The sequence below is a fragment of the Coturnix japonica genome, chromosome Z, assembly GCF_054131305.1.
Source record: "Coturnix japonica strain WE chromosome Z, WE-NBRP24, whole genome shotgun sequence".
NCBI classification, from domain to species: Eukaryota; Metazoa; Chordata; class Aves; order Galliformes; family Phasianidae; genus Coturnix; species Coturnix japonica.
In genome coordinates, this window is record NC_140702.1 from 72,507,968 (window position 1) to 72,531,189 (window position 23,222).

Here is a 23,222-nt window from a genome sequence, read left to right on the forward strand (position 1 = left end):
ATTAGGACAGTATGAGAGGGGGCGTCTTCTCATCCAGCAAAGTCATACTTGTAGAGCTCCTAGGATTGTTCCTGTCAGGTGTGCAAGGCAAGGGAAATCAGGTATCCCTTTACCAAAGTCATTTTGAAACCAAGATTTAAACAACTAATAATTGTTGCTATGAATAGTTTCCCATGCATAACCTAGGCATCACCATTGTCTAAGACGGAATAAGATGGAGCTCACTCATGAGGAAGAAGACCCCCATTATCCAAGTAAAATCCTGAACCCAACAGAGGTTACCTGCTACCCCAAAATGTAGACAAGGGAGATTTTTCTCAATGTAACTCACTGCTCACCTATAGATCCATGGACAATCCCTCATCACAAAGCCAGGTCTGCGCTGGCTGAGCTGGAGCTGTTTGTAATAGCGGCACTGCAGAATAACACACTGCTCCAGTGAAACGACCCCCTCAGGGCAGGGGTCAGCAGCCTTACATTCATCAAAAGTACATCGGATGACACACAGGAGTTATCTGACCACCTGACTCTTAACGATTACACTTATCTGTTCCTGCAGTGTTTTGAAATCAAACAAAACAAAAACACTCCACAGAAGTCAAGAAGGACATCGGTGCCTAAAAGAAATACAGGAAGATCCCTTTGTGGTCTGATCCCACTTCTGACTGTTCAGTTAAAGCTAAGACTTTGGCAGCTGTGCTTTTCTTTGTCTGGGAAAGAAACAGAGAGACTCATATGATCTGTCGAGGTGCATTTATCTCAGTAATGAGTCCTCTTAATACTCATTAAAACTAATTCTGTTCTATTCTCTGTCCTAAGGGCACTCCAACTCCACTTTAGATTGCAGAGGGGGAGCAGTTACCTCAGGTTCCTGCAGCTAGCTCAGATGATCCCATCACAGGAACACTGGTGAGGGGCACACTGCAGAGACAATGGACCAAAGCATTCATTTCTGAGAGTACAAGCTAAACTCCCAAAGGTTGCCCACCCAGAACGTCTTGCATATGAAATAGCTGTAAAGGCCCTGCTAGCATCAGGGGTTCATTGCTAAATAACAACAAACTTTTCCCTTCCAGAACATTCCATCCAGAGTGAAGCTTGTCCACATTTGCATGTTCCCTGCTGACACTTTCTCTCTCATATAACCAATTTCTTGTGGCTTCATGAATTATTTTGAGAAGCTGGGGATTAACTTGAGGAAAGAAGTTTTGAATTACTTTCCATTTCCTGATAACCCATCAGGAGTGTAAGTTGTCCCCCAGGTCACCCATTCACTTGCTTAAATCTATTTTGTACAGTTAGATTTCAAAATGTACTTGCTTCCAGCTACAGCAGCCACATCAACATCTGTTACCTGTGTCAGAGACACTCATTTGGGACTGTATGGAGCTCAGTGGGTTTGTTTCATGGGGGTATTAAGTGAAGTTGTTGTGTTGCTGTATCTTTTGGAGCATCCAGCTATTGAATGGCTTAGGTTGGAGGATCATCTAGCTCCAACAAGGTCCCCAGTGCCCTATGAAGACCCAGTTTGAACTCCAGGATTCTTTGAGGCATGAATTTCTAACTTCCAGAGACAATTCAGCAAACAGACCTTCATGGCAATGATCATGCTCCCTCAGCTCACCTCCTTGTCGCCTCTCAAGACATGTGCCTTAAAGTCAACACATTGCTGCAAGAAACCCTCATAGCAAAGGCCTATTTGGTGCAAGACTCTGTAAGTAGCAATCACCAATCACAACTAACAAAAGTTTTCCTCATCTCCAACTTACTAAAAAATGCCCCAAACTTGCATATAAGTATGGAATAATTAGCACTGGGTTTTGGCAGTGTCATCTGTATTAATCTTCCCAAAAGTAATACCTGTGGTGCATAGCTCTCAGGCTCCTCTGGGGATATGCTTCTCACTGATCTTCTGAGCAACATGGCCACAACTTATTTCTCAGTAAAAAGTAACGATTATAGAACTCAGGCTTAGAAAGGAGCATTATTATCTGATTTTCTTCCTCTGCAACTACAGCAATGCAACTTCCATTTGAGTATTAACACCTCCATGTAAAGATATTTTGGAATGGAGAAGTCATTGTAGCCTCACGTACAGCCATTGTAGCCTCACAGTTCTGTCTATGATTTCTTCCTCATCTAAATTTGTCTTATTCCAGATTCCAATCTTGTGGCTTACAGAGTAAGACAGACAGACTAACCCTACCCCTCACCATAACCCTAAATCTAAACTACCAGCAAAACCCTCCAGCAAAGCTTTCTCTTAATCTTTCCTAGATAAATTACTGGATCTTCTTCAACTCTACACAATACAAACAATAAATAATGTAATGTGTATTACAATTCTGATTTGCCAGTGCTTTGATTTTCCAGTGGTCTGTAAACTCATGCTCATTCTAAAGAGAAGGTATGTACAAAGTCTACACTGCATTAAGTTGGAAAACTAAAATATCTAAACTCTCAGAACACTTTTCATGAGCATTTAGTAGTACCTGGAAATCAGGCCAGACTTTTTCATCTCAAGTCTCATTTATCGGGTCTATCTTTTAGGCACTGCTACATCTGGTGGCTTAAACTAAGGCCAATACAAGGCATGGACAGTCAGTCTGATGCCTAGGCATTAAACAAGCATGCTTAAGGCAAGTAGGGTTTTTGTAAAAAGTGATAGACATGCATCATACCTGGACACCTTTGACTCCCTAGACACAGACAGGATTATAAATGTATTGGCAGCCCTCAATAAAAACTCTGTATTCACAGCAGCCTCTTTACTGTCCTTCCACCACACCTCAATTTTACGTCCACCGATGCCAGTCTGCTTAGGCCATAGGAATGGATTTGGACACATGCTTTGCCAAAGTGTCATTAGATGGGAATGTTTTGGGTTGGTGTTTTGCTTTGTTTATTTCTTTTGGAAGCAAAAAGGTCAGAACATTCAGGTTAGGAAAAACAAGCCCATCCTGTGAAGTCAGTGAGCAAGCACTGGAGGCTGATGCTGATGTACTCCAAGCGCTGGAATTCATTTTGCAGAGTTTGTCACTATTTCTAATTGAAAAAGCTGTCTCTGCAACATTTAGCAACTAAAAATATCAAATGATGAAGCACAAGGAATGGGGAAAAAATGAAAAAACCAAGCAACTAGAAGCAGACATCTGCCACCGTGAGTTCCAGGTCTTACAGCAAGGACACTGAGAAGCACAGCACTCAGATGCACCCTCCAGGACATCTCCAGGAGCCATAAAGTAAAATAAGTAAATACTTGCAATTACCAACTGACCGTCAGACTGGGAATAAGGTTTTGCTTAACATAGACATTAGTTCTGCATACAAGAGGTGAGCAGTTAGATCCAAGACTTCAGAACTTTGATCATGAATGATAAAGGTGTGTTCAGGGTGAAAGTTCTCAACTTGCCTCTTCAGTAAAGGAAAAATCAGGCTCCAAATCTCCAATAGTTATCCTTAAAATCAGCTAAAAACTGAGTCCATGATTGATTGATAGATTTATTTTTTTCCCAGCAAAGTGTTTGCTTTCTTTTTTTCTTGCCTTGTTTTCTTTGTTTTGCTTTGCTTTGTAGAAAAGAGTTCAACTCCATTATCTCTCACTGGGAAAAATTCTCCTGGAATTAGCATGTGGACACGATCTCCATTTCCCAAACCTCAGGATTCTTGCTGTTAGCAACTCAGAGCTCTTTTTTTCAGTCATTTCTACTCTGGCAAATTTGGAATCCTATCCACTTCATTCCCATGCAGGTTTGCAGGAAATTTCTAAAAAAATCAACATTTCTCATGAAACAGAATCCTTAATTTCTGGCAAAGCCAGTAGTCTAGTCACAAGTTCTTCATTTCCCTCACTAAGAAAATTCAAGAAACTTGCAATGAAAACTGCATTTAAAGTATTATAAAATTTCAGCTGCCTGAAAAATACTCTTGTCATATGAAAACAACATAACCGTATTGGTCTGTGATCCAATTGTGCATTGTACCTTGAAAACAGAATAAAAACACTTCCTGCATCCAGGAATCTTTAATAATACTTTAGTTTTCGCTGTGCAAAAGCAGAGGTGATTAACCTAAGCCACCTGAGCTCTTCTTAGTGTAGGTGAAGACTGCCTCAGTTACCTATAGAAGGAGGCAAGGCACATGCAAAGCATTAAACCACCTAAGCATATGACAAACCACCTTTGCATATGACAAAACTGAGGACAGAAAAATCATCCTCTTTGGATCTCATATTGCTCATAGCAGTTTTTGTAAGCTGGCACTGTATTTCTATGGGTTTTGAAGTGAGAAGTGTAACCGTGATGCTTCACCAGTATCGACACCAAAGCACAAAATGCAGACTGCTGCAAAGACCTTGACAACATCTCAGTAAACAAAGACCTGGATACAGGGAGCAGCAAAGGAAACTGAAATCTAAGGGCTGTAATCTATTTGCTGACACCAATAATCTAACAAAGGATAACCAAAATATTTCCAGGTACATTTCTGACAGCTAAACTCAAAGACCTCAAAGCCGCTTTCCACCACTGACAACACAAGCCAAGCTCCTTAAGACCAATTCGAATGGCTCCTTCTCTCTCCAGTGCACTTACTTTCTTCTCAAATATCTGAACTTTGACCAAAATGCCTTAATTTCTCTAGGAAAAGCAGAGGAATGTCCTAGGAACTCTCTGTGCTCACTTTGCCTCCCTAATCAGTTCCACAATGATTCTGCTTCTGTGTGCTGTCCCTCAGACCTGGCCTGTCACTCCATCATCCCATACACTCATCCCATAGCTGACAGCAGAGACCTCAATTCCTGCTAAGGGGTGCTCCACCAGGAGAGTAACTTAGCCCCGTTATTTCCAGCAGCATCTCATGTCACAGTAGATACCGTCTGAGCTCCAAGTCCTGGATGTACCATTGATCTGATTCAGTGGGACTGTGCTTTTAGATATAGAGCAAGATAGCAACTGCCATAGAAATATTTTGCTTTTCTGACACCAATGTTGAATTCAGAGGATGAATTCAGTCTAACTACACAGTGGTCAGCTCTATTTTTACTTTAACCTCCTTAAAGAGATAATTTCCTGTAGTATGTGTCTGCCACTGCTCATTACCTGCTGATAAGGAAGAATGAGACTGGTCAAGGAAAAATATGCCTTAATGAAAAAGAAAGAGAATAGAAAACAAGTCAGCATGGAAATCTGCATTTCTGGGACATTGGCTACAAAAAAAAAAAAAAAAAGTAATGTTTTCTTTTCATCCTCCTTGTCGTTACTTATATTCTCTTTCCTTTAATTATTCCTTCTGCTGCACTCACTAAAATTGGGCAGCCATGGAAAATCTGATGCAAACTGAGCAACTTGCCCCTCAAAAAACAACCTGGTGTGTTCTGTTCCAAGGGTGGGCTCTACCCAGGGCTTGATCTGCAGTCCTATTTGCTGCCATTCCCAGCACGAGTCCCCAGCTGCAAACAAGCCAATGCTGCTCACAGGCCAGGGCTTGCTCCTTGGTTCTGCAGGGAGCAGCGCGGCTTGGCTCAGAGCTTGCTCCTGTGATCTACAGCCAGCACCAGTGTTAGCCTAAGGATCCAGGCTGGAAAAGAGCGTAGGAGTTGTCACACTGGATCAATCCAATGGTCCATTGAGCCAGCACTCGCTTACTGAAAACAGTTGTTAACAGATGCTTCAAAGCAAATGCGCTGGGCTGCTGCCTGCCCAAGGGAGAAGTTTTCCAATCACAGGTAGTTGTGGGCTGGCTTGTGCCCTGCAGTGCGGAAGCTCAACATCCTCTCTAAGAGAACAAATATCCCAGATCCAGGCTGGTCTGGGCTGCACAGTATGTTTGAATCCATGGGGATTGTACCACGCTGGGAGAACTCCCTTCATTCCAGCAGCAGATGTTCCCTCCATCCATGTAAATCTGACTTGCTGTCTGCTAGGTAGTGCTGCTGAGCAAATAAAGCACTGTGCACCATGACAAGTAGCTGTCAGTCTTGGCTTCAGTGCCATCTACTAATTTCTGGTGACACTTTGATGCTGGCTGTCGTGCACTTCAGTAGGTCTTTCCAGCCAATTTGCATCGACAACAGCTTGAATCATTTGCCAGCTACAAGTCGTTTACATGCATCTGAAAACATGCTGTCTTCCCACTACATCGCCTTTCCCCAGTTCCTCTAAGGAAAGAGTTTATCCTAAGATCCTCCATGAAAATAGCAGATGAAGAAAAAGACCACAAACCCTCTCAAACCTTATAAAGACTCAGTTTCAGTTTTGACTCAGTCTTAGCTCACTCCTCTCTAACTTAATCTAGCAATCCGCAGCAGAGATACCATCACAGAATTCTCTTGAATTACTTTTTACTGTGCTCATCAACCTCATCTCCTAAAGCTTTCAATGACATCCTAGCCAAGCAAACATCCCTGCTGTTTCTGGAAATCAATGACACTGCCATTAAAATACGCTATAGAAAATAACATCAAGAAACCTGCAGACTTGGCAGCGCTGCCAGCACTGCAGAAAGCCCCAAAAGCTAACAATGGCCACAGATTTGAAATACTGCTGATTCCTCCATTTCCCATTTCTCCTCGTCCCAGTGGTGTCATTTGGAAATACATTACAGCTGAAAGACTTTGGGATGTTTTAATTACATGTGACTAAAACTTGCTGTTGCTAGAATTAGTGCGCCTATGTTTGCGATTTATAGGTCTCTGTTTCGACACTAGTGAGGTCATAAATAACGTGAAATGGGCCCTTTAGTATTAGAAAATTCAGCACTCCTCTCTAAGCCTTGACACACACACACTCTGAAACCCTCGTAAGGTTTGCGGCGAGCATGGTATGAAATACAATACAATGCCAGAAGTGCAGGGTGGGGGACAGGAGGGTGGCAATAAATAATTTATCCACAGAGTATGAATGTCAACCCTTCAGGCAAGGACTTCCCGTTGCTTCAGTGGGGTGGAAGACTTGCTGTGCTGTGGGTAGAAGTGGATGCTAAAGGAGGATTATTTCTGGAGAAAATGTACTCCACTTGCACCTATACGGCAGAGATCCTTCAGTATTTCAAATGCTCTGATGCCAAGAGTGTGTTAGTGAGGAAACGTGTGTGAGATAGGGTCATGTAGGGTATCACAGAACTGGCTCTTGGGCTGTCTTACTGACTTGCATCCCTCTGGCAGAGGGGCTCAGGAGCACACAGAGGCTTGTTTTTCATCCTGTAGAATCTGGGGAAGATTTCACAGGATGGGTAATCTTCAGAGCTGGAAGACTCCCATGACTCACAAACTCAACTGATCTGTAGGGCTTGGGTGGGAAAAGCAACCTCACCTATCTCTGTGTGCAGATAGGTGTGCTTTTTCCAGGCATGGTTTCCCTTGCATATAAGTGCTTCAGAATGCTTGTTAGGAAAATGCATTCATATCTTTCCAGTAAGGCCAGTAGAGAAGGGTAGAGTTTTAACTAAAAAAAAAAAGTAGCACAAAATCAACAACTATGAGAATTTTGTCCTTTTTTGTCTATAGGGCAGATGATAAACAGTTTACTTTCTGACTTCTGCTGTTCTCTCATTTGTTTCCTAAGTAATTTCTGCATGTGGAAGTATTTATGTGGTTCTTGAGAAGCTCACTTCAACAATTTGGTGTCTGAAATTCAAACTTTAAATGGGCATTTTTATCTTGACACACAGCTTTTCCCAAGCCATTGTTTCTGTCTCTTTGTGAGCATGGGTTTGAGAACCTGCCTAATGAATCCAGAATTTTGTTTCATTTATTGTAATATTTTATATTATTTTCCATTATCTCTTGTGTGTTCGCTGATTGCAAAAAGAAAAGAAAAGAAAAAAGAAAAAGGGGGGTGGGAAGGTGGGGAAGATGAAATAAATACAAGAGACTCTCATGAATGCTCCACTTTCAAGGAGAAATGAATAATAATGCAGCTACTAAGGACTGCAAAAAGAAAACCTGCTTTTGACAGAAATAGTGTCTGAAATGACAAATATTTAAGGTACAGGGTTGATTCAGGCATGAATGTACAAGGCACGCTGTCTGTTTTAATCTGAAGAAAATATAGAATTTTCAGGAAAATGGCAAACACAAAATATTACATCCAAAGAAACAAACAACAAAGAGGTATGAACATTAAAGAGTTGTTTTTGCCCTGTTCCTGTTCTCTTGTTAAGGATATCTCCTTCTCATAGGTCTTCCCTCTTCTTTCTCACTCTCTTCATGATAAACTCTACGATGGGGCAGTCAGTGGCCAAGCTGTGGGGTGATAAATGACAAAAAAAAAAGAGAGAGAGAGAGAGAGAATACTAAAAAACACAAAAACCCTTAAGTTTTCTTTTAACTTCCATGAAAACATGCTCTAGGCTCAACAGTATTGGGGTTGTACATAAACAGGATGGAAAAAATCTTTTTGTTGTTGTTTTCTGCAGAGAGAAAGTATGAGGAAGCCAGTAATCCTAGATGTTTAGAAATACACAGCATGGCCCTTGAGTATGTGTTTGAACCCTGTTTGCACCATACAATACACAACAGGATGCATTCGTTAACATCAACTGATAATAAATCTTCTTGTGTGATGTTTTACTGACCCCTGAAAACTGCAAACTGCATCCCACAGCCTTTCTCTTGGCCCTCGTCACCGTTTCTTTTTGATACTGTTGTGTGCAATACCCCTATTACCATGATTAAAACTCTGTCTAGAAAGGACCTTTGAGGCTATCTATCTATCTCCCTGTGTAATTCTGTCATGTAGAATCCAGTCCTACTTGTAGCTTGCACCAGCTGTATTTATTTAAGGTTTTCTTTTATAAATTCCTTAATAAAAAGCCATGCCAGTGTCAAAGAGTAGTTTTGCACTGTAAAACTGATCCCTGGTGGGATTATAATTTATATTTTTAAACTGAAACCCATTGTCTGAGTCATAAATTTTTTGACTATGGAAATCTGTGCAGTTCTCACAATTGCAGATGTTATTCTTGACTTCACTTTTTCCTTTGTTTTTTATCTCAAAATGTTGTATTTTTTGGAAAAGAGAAAAGAAAAAAGAAAGCAGGGAGAATGGCATATAAATGTTTAAAGGTGTCTTTACACCTACAGGAAGTATATTGGGTTTGTTAAAATATAAGTAAGGAAAAGAGAAAAGATCATGCAGAAGTGAACTTGGAGAAACATGACAAGGTCAGTGGAACGGTGGACTGAGACCTCACCCCATCCACACACCGCTTGTGTTTCTGGATGTACTCCACTTGACTGCTGGTCAAGGAGCAGATAGATAAGTTTTACATGTACTCCAGTGGTCCACAGATTCCAGCAATACTTAAAGAAGAATTCATCCACTTCCTGACATAAAGTTTTTCCTGAATCAGTAAGTATCTTAGCTCATTATCTCAACTAGGAATGTAGTAAGGTTGCTTGCTCTTGTCCTTTATCTTATTTGTCTGCGTTGTAACATAATGGCTCTTTCTCCAGTGTATTTGCACAACACCCAAACACTGGCACCTGTATTCAGAATAACCAAAGGAAGAGGGATTTGAGATGTGAAAAATACTCTGTTGGCATGACTGGGCAGGAGGAGATTCTTGTTGGATATTGGAACAGGGATTTGGGAAATGAACCAACAATTAAAATAGGGTTAGATGAGAAAAGAAAGAAAGAGAGGCACAGAGAGGCAGTGGTGCCCCATCCCTGCAGACAGACAAGGTCAGGCTGGATGGGCTCTGAGCACTGATGGAACTGTGGGTGTCTGTGGAGAGTTTTATTGACTACTGGCTAGCTGAGAAGGGTCACATAGACACTGTGCAGCTGACCAAGCAGCCGTGCCACCTGCAAGGACAACGAGAACAATGGGATGTGTTAGGACTCCGACAGGTGTCCCTTATGCACTGCACGGAGTGGGACCTGAGGGCCTTTAAGTGTCCCTTCTGACTCAGACCATTCTACAGTTCCATGATGACTGTTGTGTCCCATTGTGCTTGTGGAAAAATGGAATGCCCTGTCTTTGCTGGGACAAGGTAACTATTGAAGGCTTCAGTTCATCAAAATCAGGCTCCAGCCATGTCTTTATGGTGCTCCCCAACTTCATCTCTAACACATCCCCTTCTTCCATCACCTTCTGCTTTCCACCTCCATCTGTTCCACAAAACTGTTCTGCAGATCTGTCCTGGATCTTTAGATGCCAATTTTGACTTTGCCACAACCACAGGACTTGCAATAGTTTCAGCTGGATGGAAGGAGTAACATCCTAGGGAGAGCCTTGGCACTTAAGCAGGAAGATATCCATCTGTGTGCATGGGAAAGCCATGATTCAGCAGGGGTAATAAGCAAACCTATGATCCAGCCGACTTTATAGATTGTTTTACTTCAGTCAAGAGATAGCAGTTGGGAGAAACACCCAGCTTCTCAGCAATAACAGCATCATCCCATCGCAGGAAGGAATCAAAACTTGGCCAAGGTCTCAAGCCAGACTTCATCGGTGTCAAGGTCACTTGAAAGACAGTACCCAAGGCTAGGAAAGGTTTCTAAATTTAAAACAGATCCCACTTACCATGGTAGGCAATTGAAGCTGTTTATCCACTTTGAACAGATAGAGTTACCTAATCCTTCTATGATTAGAGGCTAGTGAAGTTAAGCTAATTCTGTTTCTGCAGACACTGCTGCCTTTGATGGAAGCAGCTCATCTCAGGGAATGGCCTGCTGGTGTGATGGCGAAACAAATAGTTTTGTCCTTTTGAGCTAAGGAAAAAAAAATTTACTATTGATTTTGGCTTAAGAGTGGTAAGTGCTTTCCTTACAATTCACATCATGGTTGGAGAGCTATTATTTTGTGCATTAGCCTCACGTTCTCTCCTGTGGAAGCCTCAGCATAGCAACGCACTGTCACAGGAATTTACAAAGGGGCTTTCTAAGTCTCTACAGTTTTTGGTTTTCCAGCTGGGAAAAGGTGGTCCAAGAACAAGAAACAGCCTGTCTGCTGGCACAGAGTCTAATGGGATTGGCAGCCTGCAGATATTGACCACTTTGGGTCAGAACACCAGAACCTTGCTTCTTTTCTACCTACACCTGGAGGAGTGTTTATCATGTACACATGCACAAGTATCACTGTCTTTAAAACCAGCAGCCACACTGGAAATTCAGGATGATTACATGGTGTAAGCACTGTTTTCTAAAGCAGTGTGCAAGCAGGAAAGGATAGAGGCAGCAAGCCCATGAGGCCCTGCATATTTATCTTAGAGCTATGATAGTCTACAACACTATAACCATAGGGGCAGTTACCAGCAGTGGGATCAGGATCAGAAATACAGGCAGGGGATGTGGGGATGTGGTAAAGCAGCAGAGGTGTTACTGCACGGTGCAGCATGCTTTCAAAGTCAGCCTTGTAAAGAGCAGGTCCTGAAGCAGTCTTTCTTCCACTATGACAGGCCCCCTGAGCACTGCAGTGCCTGAGCAGGTTACAGCCTCCATCTTTTGGACCCATTAAAGAGGGGCACAGGTTTGTGTGTGAATGAAGAGCCTTTGGAACTGTTTTTTTCCATGTCAGTCTTCTGTAGAACTGGAACAAAATCACTTAAATTTCCCTTTCTTAGCTGAGTGTAAAAAGAAAGTAGTCCCATTTCAACCATTAGCAGCTCTAAACAAGCATAGAATTCCAGATCCTGAGATCAAGTCTGAAAACTGGAAGTAGAGCAAATTGAAAAACCTTTTTGCCTCAAAATGTGGAATTTAAGAAAAAAAAAAGAAAAAAAGAATCCTGGGCATAGGCTTTAAAAACATAACATTGCTGCTCGAATAGTTTCCAAGAAATTCCAAAAAAGAAAATGGTCTCAGGTTGATGTTTCAAAACAAAATGATTTTTTTTTCTTTTAAAATATAGGGGGGTTGCTGCAAACAAAAAGAAAAAAAAAATGACAGTTTAGGTCGTGCTGTAACACAACATTTCATCTTGTTTTGAAATTATCATTCAAAACCATTTTTTTCCTTTGAATTTCTCACAGGCAAAGTTTTGTGTGCACATATACATATAGTCGGCAATTTCTTGCCAAAAAACTAGGTTTGACACAACTGTATTTTTTGGCAGAAGCTCATCCCTCCTGAAATTTCAATAAGCCTTAACTTGAAGAGAAGAATATGTTTAAACAGAAGGGAGAGCAGAAAACTAAGATATTCTGGGCTAGACACCCGAATAGCACAGGCACTGGGTCAGCTGGAGAGCAAGTTAAGGAATCCATCATCAGAAAGTCTCACTGCTGAAAAGAGCTGCTGATGAATTGTGCGTGAGCGAGTATCTTCAGCTATGAACCATGGTCACTTGCAGATGCCTGGGTATGCAAGGGCTCTGAATGAAAGACCATTCATGAAGGGACAATAAATTAATGTAGCTGATGAATTTTTACCAGAGAGCACATGCAGGCCCAGTTATAAGAAAACTTTATGACAGAATATTGTTATTCCTTCTCCCATGCTCAGCTACAACAACTTTTTCACCTAGTAAGAAAGATGCTGTGGTAAGAAAGCACTTTCTTTTGCCTTGCAAGTAATATGGGCTGCCTACAGTTCTGCTACAGCCAATGATGTACACATATTATCAGCAAAGACTGCTGCAATTGCATTATCAGGCTGATAACGTCACATGAAGACAAGATATTATTTATGTAACAGGGATGGCCATAAAATCCAACAGAAAGTCGAACAGAGGTCTCCTGTTTGTCTCACTCAGCTCCGTATCAGGCATCCAGCCATGATCAATACTTGATGAAGTCGTCACAGATGCTGTGCTGGGCAGTGATTTAAAAGCTGGAGGAGCTATTTTAACATCAGCACCATCAAACAGGAGGTGTTCATGCCTGCTCCTAGGCACCAGCCCTTGGAGTGTTGAGTCTTCTGGGGGAAACCTTTCCAGCCTGGAATATGGAGCTTGGAACAAAGGTGCTTACCCTGGCCAACTCACTGAAAGCACTCCAAAGCAAAAAGTTCTTTTCATCTCAAATCAGATTATTCAAAATCTCTCTTTCTCCACCAACTATGAACCAAAATGAGCCACAGATGAACAGCTCAGAAAGAGACATCTACTTTGTGGGCCTCCAATTAGGTGATATAAATTCCCATAGATTCCCTCAGTGGGTTACCCAAAGTACCCTGAGTAAAATAACATAAATATGTCTCTAAAAAGTTAATCAAAGTCTGCGCACCAAGTAGGGAGAAAGGTGACATTAATGGGAGGTAACAACCCTGGTTTGCAGAACACTGTTAGAGAAGTACTTTCTAGAATGTAGTTGTAGCTCAAACAAACCTGTATTGAGGATTTCAGGTGCCTGTAAAAAGCAGCCTGTGAAACTGATATCACAATATCATATCACGATACCTGTAGACTTACGGATGGAGCATTTTTTGATCTCTGATCTCTAACACATACACAGACTACAGCTAAGGTGGTGTTATAAGGGCACAAACCCAAATTAGCACCAAAAGGCCAGTGGCTTTTGAACCCTATGGAGGTTTTTAAGTTTCCTAGAAAAGCACTCAGTATAACCATGTGTGTGAATCTTACCCAACAGGTCCCCCTGTGGTGGGAAGAAGAGAGGCTCAACTCTTAAGGAGTTTGGTTGCATTCAGTGAGAACTCCCATGGCCAGATTTATGAATAGTGATCTTTCCTGATGCAACAGATTACAGACTCATTTGAGTTGCTGGCAATAAATGCACTGTCAGAGCATGTGCAAGTGCAAATAATGTGAATAATACCACTGACTGCAAGCATGTTAAATCTTGGAATAACTCTACAGAGATTTCTAAGTTTCTAGAGAATCTAGAGATTCTAAGGAATTGGAGAGATCCTGTGTGGTCTTGTTATGAGGATTGGAGCTCAGGAGCCTTGGGCTGCTCATTATTTATGAGAAAGGATGACAAGCTCATAGTCATAGTATTTAGCAAGAGAGTGTTAACAGTCCAGAGCAAGGCCTTGGGCGTAATGACTGGGACAAAGGAGGTGGTTGCTCGAAGGGGGGGAACACACCATCCTAGGTGGCAAAAGAAATGAAAACTAAGGAGAGAAAAAGTATTGCCTGAAAACTCATCTTTGCAAAATAGGAATCCAGATTTCCACTGGAATATATATATATGTGCAATAAATATATATGTATGTATACATAAATATACATATATATATATAGTCAAAAATCATTGGCAAATCCACCAGAACTGTCTCAAGAATGAATACATATTTTCCCATTAGAAGCCATGGTACATACCTACACTGTACTCTTAGGAAGTAAAAATAAGGTTAGTGTTCATGCTCACACCTATACATATATACCTCAATGTGATAACAGGCAATTCAACCCACCATAACTTGGTGTACAAGCACAAGAGCATTCAGTATTCTTCCCATCTGATGTTGTACCAGCAGATGGGTAATTCAGGAGGCATTTGCTTCAGCTCTATCGGGCTCTCCCAGAGATTACCCCTAAAGCAAGTCAGCTGTACAAATCCCCTTTCAGCAAAGAAAGAGAAATGCATACTTTTTTATCAAGAATGTACAGTCACCTGCCCAGAGTTTTCAGCCTGGGGCTCTTCTCTTCCAGATCTTGGCAGCATTCTGTTTCTCCACACTTTATACTGCTATGGAGGGGAGCCAAATCCTGAACTCGGGTGCCAAAAGGAAAGCTGACCTTTGGGGCATACCTCTAAGATGGCAAACATGGTCAAAAAAGTCCAACATTAAATTTCTAATCTCCAGGCGTATGGGCTACAGTCAAGCCCTGCAATGGAGTGCAGCATAGTCTATATGGAGAGCTGGTAGGGATTGTTTGTTTGAACCACACACTTGTGAGTATGGGAACAAGATGTAACATGATAGATCATTAAATTCTGTTGTGGAAATGTCAGGTTTTTATGTAGTTTTTAAGAACTCCAAAGCACTTGCTATGCTGGTAAGGATCTTCTTATTCACTATGAGGTAGTAAGTGATGTCTTCTGCTGGTCTTCTCACTCAAAATTGTATCTCAGCCAAGAATCATAAAGATGTGTGAATAAAATGGGAGAAAAAAAATGCGCTGGGACTATATAAACACCTATTTTAAAATTACGTTGTTAAAATAACAAAAATATAGGACCAAATTCAGTTCTAGCAGTGTGTACGTATCTCTACTGGTATCAATGAAATCGAGGCCATTAACACCAGCAGAACAAGTGATCCATAACGATAAGTTCTGGTCACACCAGAGGCAAATGTTTTAACTGGTAAAAAAATAAATGATGTCTGACTATGTGTCCAAATTCAATACATGAGATTGCCATATCCATTATGTATGACTCTGTGTATCCACAGAGTATTCAAATGTATTTAGAAGATTATCTAACAAACAGGTACTCAATACTACTCAAAAACAACAGATTCATTTGCAAAGATTGCATTTCTCTGTCACTTTCTTGACCTTTAAAAGGAAAGCCTAATTCCAATTAGTTTGGTTACAAGGTCCATAACTCTTGTAGGTACTGCAGTGTGCAACACATTATCATTTTACAATGTTCTCCCTGATTTGAAGCACAAAACATGCACTCATGGGAATTTGTTGGCAGGCATTTAGGGCAGCTGGAAGTGATCATGAAGTGCAATTACTGTCTGTGCATATCCACATCTGGAAAACAGTTCTTTGCAGATTTTAAAATAGCCCTAATGAAGAATGGAACCTTGTACTTGAAGAGATGTAAAGGGTGAAGGGGTCTCAATGCCAAATTTGTTAGAGAGCTAGAATGAAAAGAATACACTGTACAGAAATAGAAAATAATTAACGGAAAATTAATTATTGTCAGAAATGTTTGCAATCATTCTTCATGGAGGGAAAAATATCATTCTTGAGCAGGGGTGAAGGGAAGTTCTCCACTGAATAAAATATTTAACATTTTCCATTAAAGATTTAACAGTGATGATATTGGCTAAGTGAAGTACATGAGGTGATATTATCTTTAACACGTAATCTCACGCTGTCTCGTGGCTGGGGAGACACCAGTTGGTGTGAGACATGCTAAGAGGTTTATTGAAAAAGGTCTAGGGGCAAAATGGAGGCAACCCAAGAAATACCAGCATTAACGTTAATAGGTTGCTACAATGGGTTCCTTGTGATAGGAGCCGCTACAGGACATACCAGGTCTGGACCTTTCATTGCCTCAGAGAATCTCCTGTGCCTACACTCACATAAACTTCACAATAATTATTACTACATCATCACCATCTTGACCAGACTAGTCACATTCTAATAATATTAAGGTGGTGGAAAGCTGAGGGTGGTCGGTCACTGCGTAAGACGTGGCAGGTATCTGCCATCATCTGCACAGATAACCTAGTCTGGGAATGTGTTGGTGTTTTAGCTTCCAGTTCACCCACACAGAGCTCAGTTATTCTGACAGCACTGATATCCTCCAATCCCAGCTCAAACCAGTGGATGGCAATTCTCCTCAGTGCCTTCATAAACTGAGCCAATGTGAGGTCCCCACATTTAAATATATTTTACTATTTCTCCAGAGTTGGTTTATTTTTTTAAACTTAGTTTATGGAACTACCTAAAGCTTTCTCTTTTGGTCTTCCCCAAAGCAAATAATCCCTTCTTCAGTTTTAATCCTTCCCTACCCACATTTTGGGGTGACCACTCACATATGGAACATCTCAGAGCAGCGTGCTTTTCCTGAAGGCTCTCAAGCACAAAATCATCCTGCTAGCCAAAAGCTGCCGAAAAGTTTCTCTGTATTCCTCCATCCCTATGCATCATTATCAATGCTGTCCAATAGCCTCTGCTTTTTTCACTGGACGTAGGCATACTGTTTGGTCTGAGCCTGATAATCTGGATGGGCAATTTGCAAAATGTATTCTGAATAGTCTTTCTTGAAACAATATATAATCAATGCGCTCAGGCACTTTTGATTCCTTCTTTTTGTCTTGGAAGACTGAAGTCTTTCTCAGCTGTTCTAAGTCACTGAGCATCGTTCCTTTCAATAGAGACTGGATCCTATCCTGTGTGAGCTTTTCTGTACTTAGTGACTGTTAATCACTTCTCATGATCCAGGCAGTTCACACAAACACAACCATACAGTCCTCCACAAATGCAGAATACCATAACAACAAAGATTCTGCCCCCATGCTAAGAAGTTTCCTTTATTTCTCATAAGGAGCATAACAAAAGCAAAAAAAAAGAAAAAAGACTTTTGGGAGAAAAACATACATATTTTTAGAATATATATTCATATATTTCTTTTTATATGATTACATACATTAAAGCAAATGCTACTTAAATGGTTCAGGCAGGAGCTGTGAATTTCTGTTGTCTTGGACTGATGCTGCTACCCCCACAGAAGCCAGCCAGCCAGGTCACCACACAGGAGAAGCTATTTCTCCATCAGTCTGTGCTCATGCCCACGCTGGCAGAGCAGCACTGATGGATTTTCTGCGGGAGCTGCTCTCCAAAACATTCTTTATGCAGCCAGATTCCATCAAAACAAAGTCAACATTAATGCAAGACTAGGCCCCTCTAATGGTGTTTTATTACGAGTAAACATTGGGCTAAGCACAGCCGCATTAAGTGGATTTTGGACTCCTTAGCTGGGAAGGAGCAAAATGTCCCCACATCAGCATCCCGGCGAGCGTGAAGTTTCACCCCGTAATTCCTGCAGCAAGCCAATAATTTCTGGTGGAAGCTGGAGGATCTCAGGAAACACTTCAGGGGTTTTTCTTGCAGCACTCCTGAAGAAATCCATCATTCCAGGATCTCTGCCTCAAAATGACCCCAACCGGCTTCTCTGGAACTGCATGAATGGGTCATCAACCTCTCCACAGCTGTGGGAGACAGGAGGAGAAACAGCGAGGGAAAACAACTGGCCAACCTGTTGGGAAAAAGCCTGTTCACAGCAGCAATTCAGGTGCAAGAGCATTATTCTTATTTCTTTTCTCATAGCAGGATGTGGAGTCAGCCAATAGATGTACCTAGCTTCCTCTTTCTAGCATCCATGGGATAACAGGACAGAAAACAACATGCAAAGCATTAATGATAATAGAGTTGTGTACATCTTTTCTCTAGAAACTGCATTCTGTTTGACTTTTGGTTTTAGTGAAAAAAATTTGTTTTCCACAAAGAGTTTTTATTGGTTTTTATCATAGTATCATCTTGAAAAGAAAGATTTTCTTGGTAGTCTCCTGGAAGTCTCAGGGGTGAATTTTGCTGCCTGCAGTCCCATTTTCACCTTGAATCTGAACTCTCCAGCAAGACCACATATCCACTAACACTTAGCTATCTGAGATTGCCAGAACGTTCAACTCTCCATTGATAAGAAATAAACCATGGTGTACTGCTGGAGATTGGGTGCTGGAAGAAGACATGAGCAGCAAAGTCCAGGTTTCTTGTGGCACAAAATTCATAATATCTGGAGTACTGCATTTGTTTAAAATTGGAAGTTAAATAGTAAATCTGAAATCCTGCCACCACACCCCCAGCCTGGAAAATTATGAAGGAAAGAATCTTCTGTCCAGTTTGTTTTCCCACGTCTCAGATGGAAAGAAAAGCACTGGGAAAGTAGGTGCATTTTCCAATAAATACATACTGAGCCTGTGACAAGGTATAAACTCAACATCAACACATCATTCCTAGCACTACACAGATTTCTCTCTGCTGGAAGCAGGAGTACAATTACACATAGGCCTCCAGACAGCTGGCCTGCAGTAGGAATTTTTCAGCACTTTGAATTTGAGATAGATGAGAAAAAGAAAAAGCAGCTATGCCATAAACCTGGTGGGAGAAGTTTTGCCTACGGGAGATGATGAATATTCAAATCACAGCTTCCATGAAATATCATAGCACCTTAGTCAAATAGAGTTTGAAACAAAATCGTTCCTCAAATGCTTTGGGTCTGGCCCACAAATCAAAGTCTTTCATTTCAAAACAAGAAAAAGTATAATTTAATTTTTCCCAAATGAAAATACAATACTTGTGTGAACTAATATTTTTTCTCAAATTCCTGTCTTTTTCCAAAGCCAGTGCTTAGTGCAATTTGCATTACATGTCTTCATCTTCCAAACAAGGCTCTTTATGCATATGCAGGTGAACAGATTTGCCTGAAGCCACCCCACAAGCCATTAGCAGTAATTAAGCACCTCACATGCTTATAGTCTCCCCTCTCCCATCCAGAGGCAGTGAGTCCCATAGTTTATGCTTTCATTGAAAGAATTGCACTGACAAATAGAGCCCAACAAATGCTTGAAGAAAAATTATTTAATGTATCAAATACTTTGCCTCTTTGAACAGAAGGTGTAAACACTAATAAATTAGCATTCATTAAAGTAACGATGACCATAAATTACTGAGGTACTTAACATTTTATTGAACACATCCTGAACAATAAATAAAATGTATTTGGAGATAAGAAAAACCTCATAAAAAACAGTAAATGAAATTAAGGAGCTCAGGGGAGTCTTGAACAAATATATCAGTAGGTCCTTGTGATAAGCTGTAGTTGATACAGAATTATTGCCAGCCTTTTGCAATGGGGCCCAGCGCACCATGGCCAGTACTGCTGGTGAGTCACAAGATCAGCACCAGGTAGGAAACACCAGAAGAGTATTCAAAGACAGAAAGAAAAACAATATTGCTTCTTATCCCCATTTTAGGTCCTGGGCAGGAATCTCACAAAATGTGTGAGTAATGCAGGATTAGAGATAAAATGCCAGGGGCTCAACATAAGCCTGAAAGATAAGAGTATTTCCTAATCACAAGAGTAATACCCAGCACTTCACACATTTAGAGGCACCTCAGGAAGCAGGAGAAGGGTCTGTGTTGCTACCCATATTTTGAAAATGGAGAAAATAAGACCCTAGGGCCTATTCTTATTTCAAGAAACTTTGTGTTTTCCAAGCACTTGTGCCAGACGGGTTTCTCCTGAGCCAAGAACAGCTGAGAGACCCCCTCAATCACAATTCACACTCTATTTATTACAGTTTCCCCCTCTAGACAGAAATTCAGTGGCATCCTGGCCATGATTACTGCCAGTTTTCAGGTCTTCCACCCTTGGCCTTGCCTCTGTCCTCCCTGCAGACCAAACCCTGCCTGCGCTCTTTGGGGTAGGAGGCTTTGCCAGGTCATTGCCCAAAGGCAGCACTGAAAGACCAAGGAAAGCAGGCACTTGTGGAAAGCAACACATTTTTCCTGAAGTTCTGGAGACCGTTATTTCCACCTATGAAGGGATGTCAATGGATTTTGTCTGCAGCCCCACCGGCATCATGAAAGAACCGAAAAGTTCAGTCAAAGCTACACAACTTTCCCCCAAAACTGTGCTACCCTAGCTCAATTTTCAAAGTGATTTGCTTACATTATCCCTGGCTTTCTCCTCCCCGCCTGCCACTCAATCAGATCTAAATGTCAAATGTCTTTGCCATCAGCCATGCCAGGCATGCTATAAAAAGCAGCTGTCTTCCTGACAAACTGTGCTCTCTGAAAATCCTATATTCAGCTTCACCGTGAGCTGCAGTCTTCCTCAAACATTATTTTTAACTCCTCTTCTCCCCAGAGGCCTGTTTGACATACTGCGGTGAGGGCATCCCAAAGGATGCATTCCCACTGCGATGCCTGGTGGGAACATAGACAGGTGGAAAGAGCTGAATCCCCACAGAGCCAGGGATAAACAGAGCAGCACAATCATCCCTGGCTTGTTCAAACCCTCCTGGGAGGGAGATGCTCATAGGGGAGTTCTCAGTGACAGGTCCTACCACCTCCAAACACAGTATGCTTGCAGTGCAGTTTCAGGGCATGGCCTGAGGCTTCTTCATGCCTTGTCTTTCCCTGATGGCACTAACAATATGTGCAGGTAGAACAGCTCAGAGCAGGCTCCCAGCTGCCCAAAGTTGCTCTGAGGACCAGCTCTAAGGAGATCTTCATGGGGTTTGCTCTAGCTTGGTCACCTAACTTGGTAGCTACAGTGTCTTCTTCTCTTGTACCCGGCCATTCAGCAACAAGTCTGGTGGGCAGACAAATGCAAGCAACAAAATACATTGACTTTCTTACAGTAGTGTCTGGGGCCACTTAGATTTTCATCCCCCATACCACCAATGAGAAGGGCCAGATTCCTCCCTGCCACACACCCCAGATACATTTGCATTCCTTCTGTGGCTGCTGTTTCTAGACACAGCATCCTTCAGTGCATCAGTTTCTTTCTAAACTATCAGGTAGAACAGAAAAGCACTTTTTTAACCTTAAGCTGGCTCAGGTTTCCATTTGCGTTCCTCCATTCTCCTCCTGGAATTACCTAGTCCTGTTTCCCTCCCCGTGCAACCTTCATGAAGAAACTGCTGTCAGCACCACAGAATTTTGCAGCTGATGAGGCAAACTCCATGAATACAGGCCATCATATCCACTTTGAACTTAGAGTTCAATTCTGAAAAGAGACTTCTCATGAGAAGTGACCATATTGACCAGGAAGTTCATTTGATTTCTATGACATCCACTCTTCTCTGTTTCCGGGCAGAAAGGCTATTTTTAGCCTGATTGTCAGCTCTGCAAATGGTCCAAAATTCCAACCACATTCCTCCTCAACATATTCATTGCCACCAATAAGGGTGATGCATTTAGAGTCAACTTGGCAGTGGGATGTGTTAACCACAAGAGAATCCAGTTTTCATCCCCAGAGATGCATCCTATCCATGGGGATATCAAACAAAACCCATCAGATTTGCCTTTGTGTGCACACAAAATACATACACAAAGCCATACATAGAGACAAAACGGGACTGGCAGTTCACTGAATCACTCTCAGTTCTTCTTTGCGGGATTATCTCTGCCAAGTTTCCTTCTGTTTATACACGAAGGATATATATCAAAACTCCAGGGTGAATCCAACTTACTTAGAAACATTTGAGGATGGGGTTCAGTTCAACTACTGCTGAGGCTTGTCCACACTTGGGTGACAAGATCTCAGATGATTTCTTACAATGTAGGATATCAGAAGTATATGTGGAGTCAGTAAAGTTAACCATAGGCTCAGAATTTGGTATGCCAGCCAGGTTTACCATTTGATTTCAGCTAAATCTTTGCCATGCAGCCTTTACTTCCTCCCTCTCCTTCCCTGTTTATTCTTACTTATTCATTTGCTGAGGCATCATTGGCAACTAAAGAGGCTCAGATGTGGATGAAATATTAACCTCATTTAAAAACCAAGACCCTGCCCAAAGGCTTGAGAAAGCCCAGTTCAGAAAGGTCCATAAGCACATGCTTAACTTCATCCCTATTAAACAGAATGCATTAGTACTTCCCTAAAGATTTTGCAGATTTGGGGCTCCAGCCTGGTTCATGGTGAGGGGCTTTGATTCTGGTGTGCCAAAGGAGTTCAAAAGTAAATTGATTTTGTAATGAGAATCTTTCCGCCAACAAAAGACAAGTGGTTCTAAGTAGGTCTTTTTGCTGTCTATTTAAATTAGATTAAATAAGATTATGGTGTTATTAGCATTATTAGAGTTATTATTAGGAAATTACTATTCACGGCACTTTTATTGTCGTATTCTACAGTAAGAAAAGCAAATCTATTAAAATGATTGAACATCAATACATAAGCTCTTAATAATCAAATGGTAGCAATGAGTTCATCTTTTAGATTCAGTTGCAAAAGTCATCATTTGCTAGTTAAATTCCAATTGTTCATTAGCAGAGATTCTCTGGGACTCAGCAGCTCTCTAATGATGATACATAGTCATTAAATTTCAGTCAACCTATTCTTAGTACAGCCATTGAAAGGCATTTAGTTGTTGCTATTTTATTATTATAATTGCCACGTAATAACGATATCATGACCCAGAGCATCACACCAGATTTTTATCTTGTCACACATTTTAAACCGTGTCAATGCAATGTGTGTGGGACTCCAACTTGGATTTTAAGACAGATGTACAAGCTGCATGAAATAGGGCTGACGGATGCATTGCACTGATCATTTCTCCAAATCAGGGCTGAGCAGAAAGCCCAGTAGGTCCCTCAGAGAACGCAGTGATGGTCGGGTCTAGGAATCATAGAATTATAGAATCATAGAATGGCCTGGGTAGAAAAGGACCACAATGTGATGGTTAGTATGAGTATCTGATTTCAGTGCTTTGCTGACCAGGTTTGAATTTAAAGACAGTGTAAAATGGTTTGGTGAATGGAACATAAGAGGGTGAGAATGACTGCAGCCACATAGGGTTAGTTGAAGACCTAAGGGGAAAAGAAGTGCACGGCTTT

General features: G+C 41.4%; 1 protein-coding gene across 4 annotated transcripts in view; it reads left to right on the forward strand.

Moving 5' to 3' along the window:
• The window catches only part of LOC107305714 (urea transporter 2-like), a 276,540-nt gene that overhangs the window by 206,787 nt on the left and 46,531 nt on the right, over positions 1–23,222 (forward strand). The window lies entirely within an intron of this gene.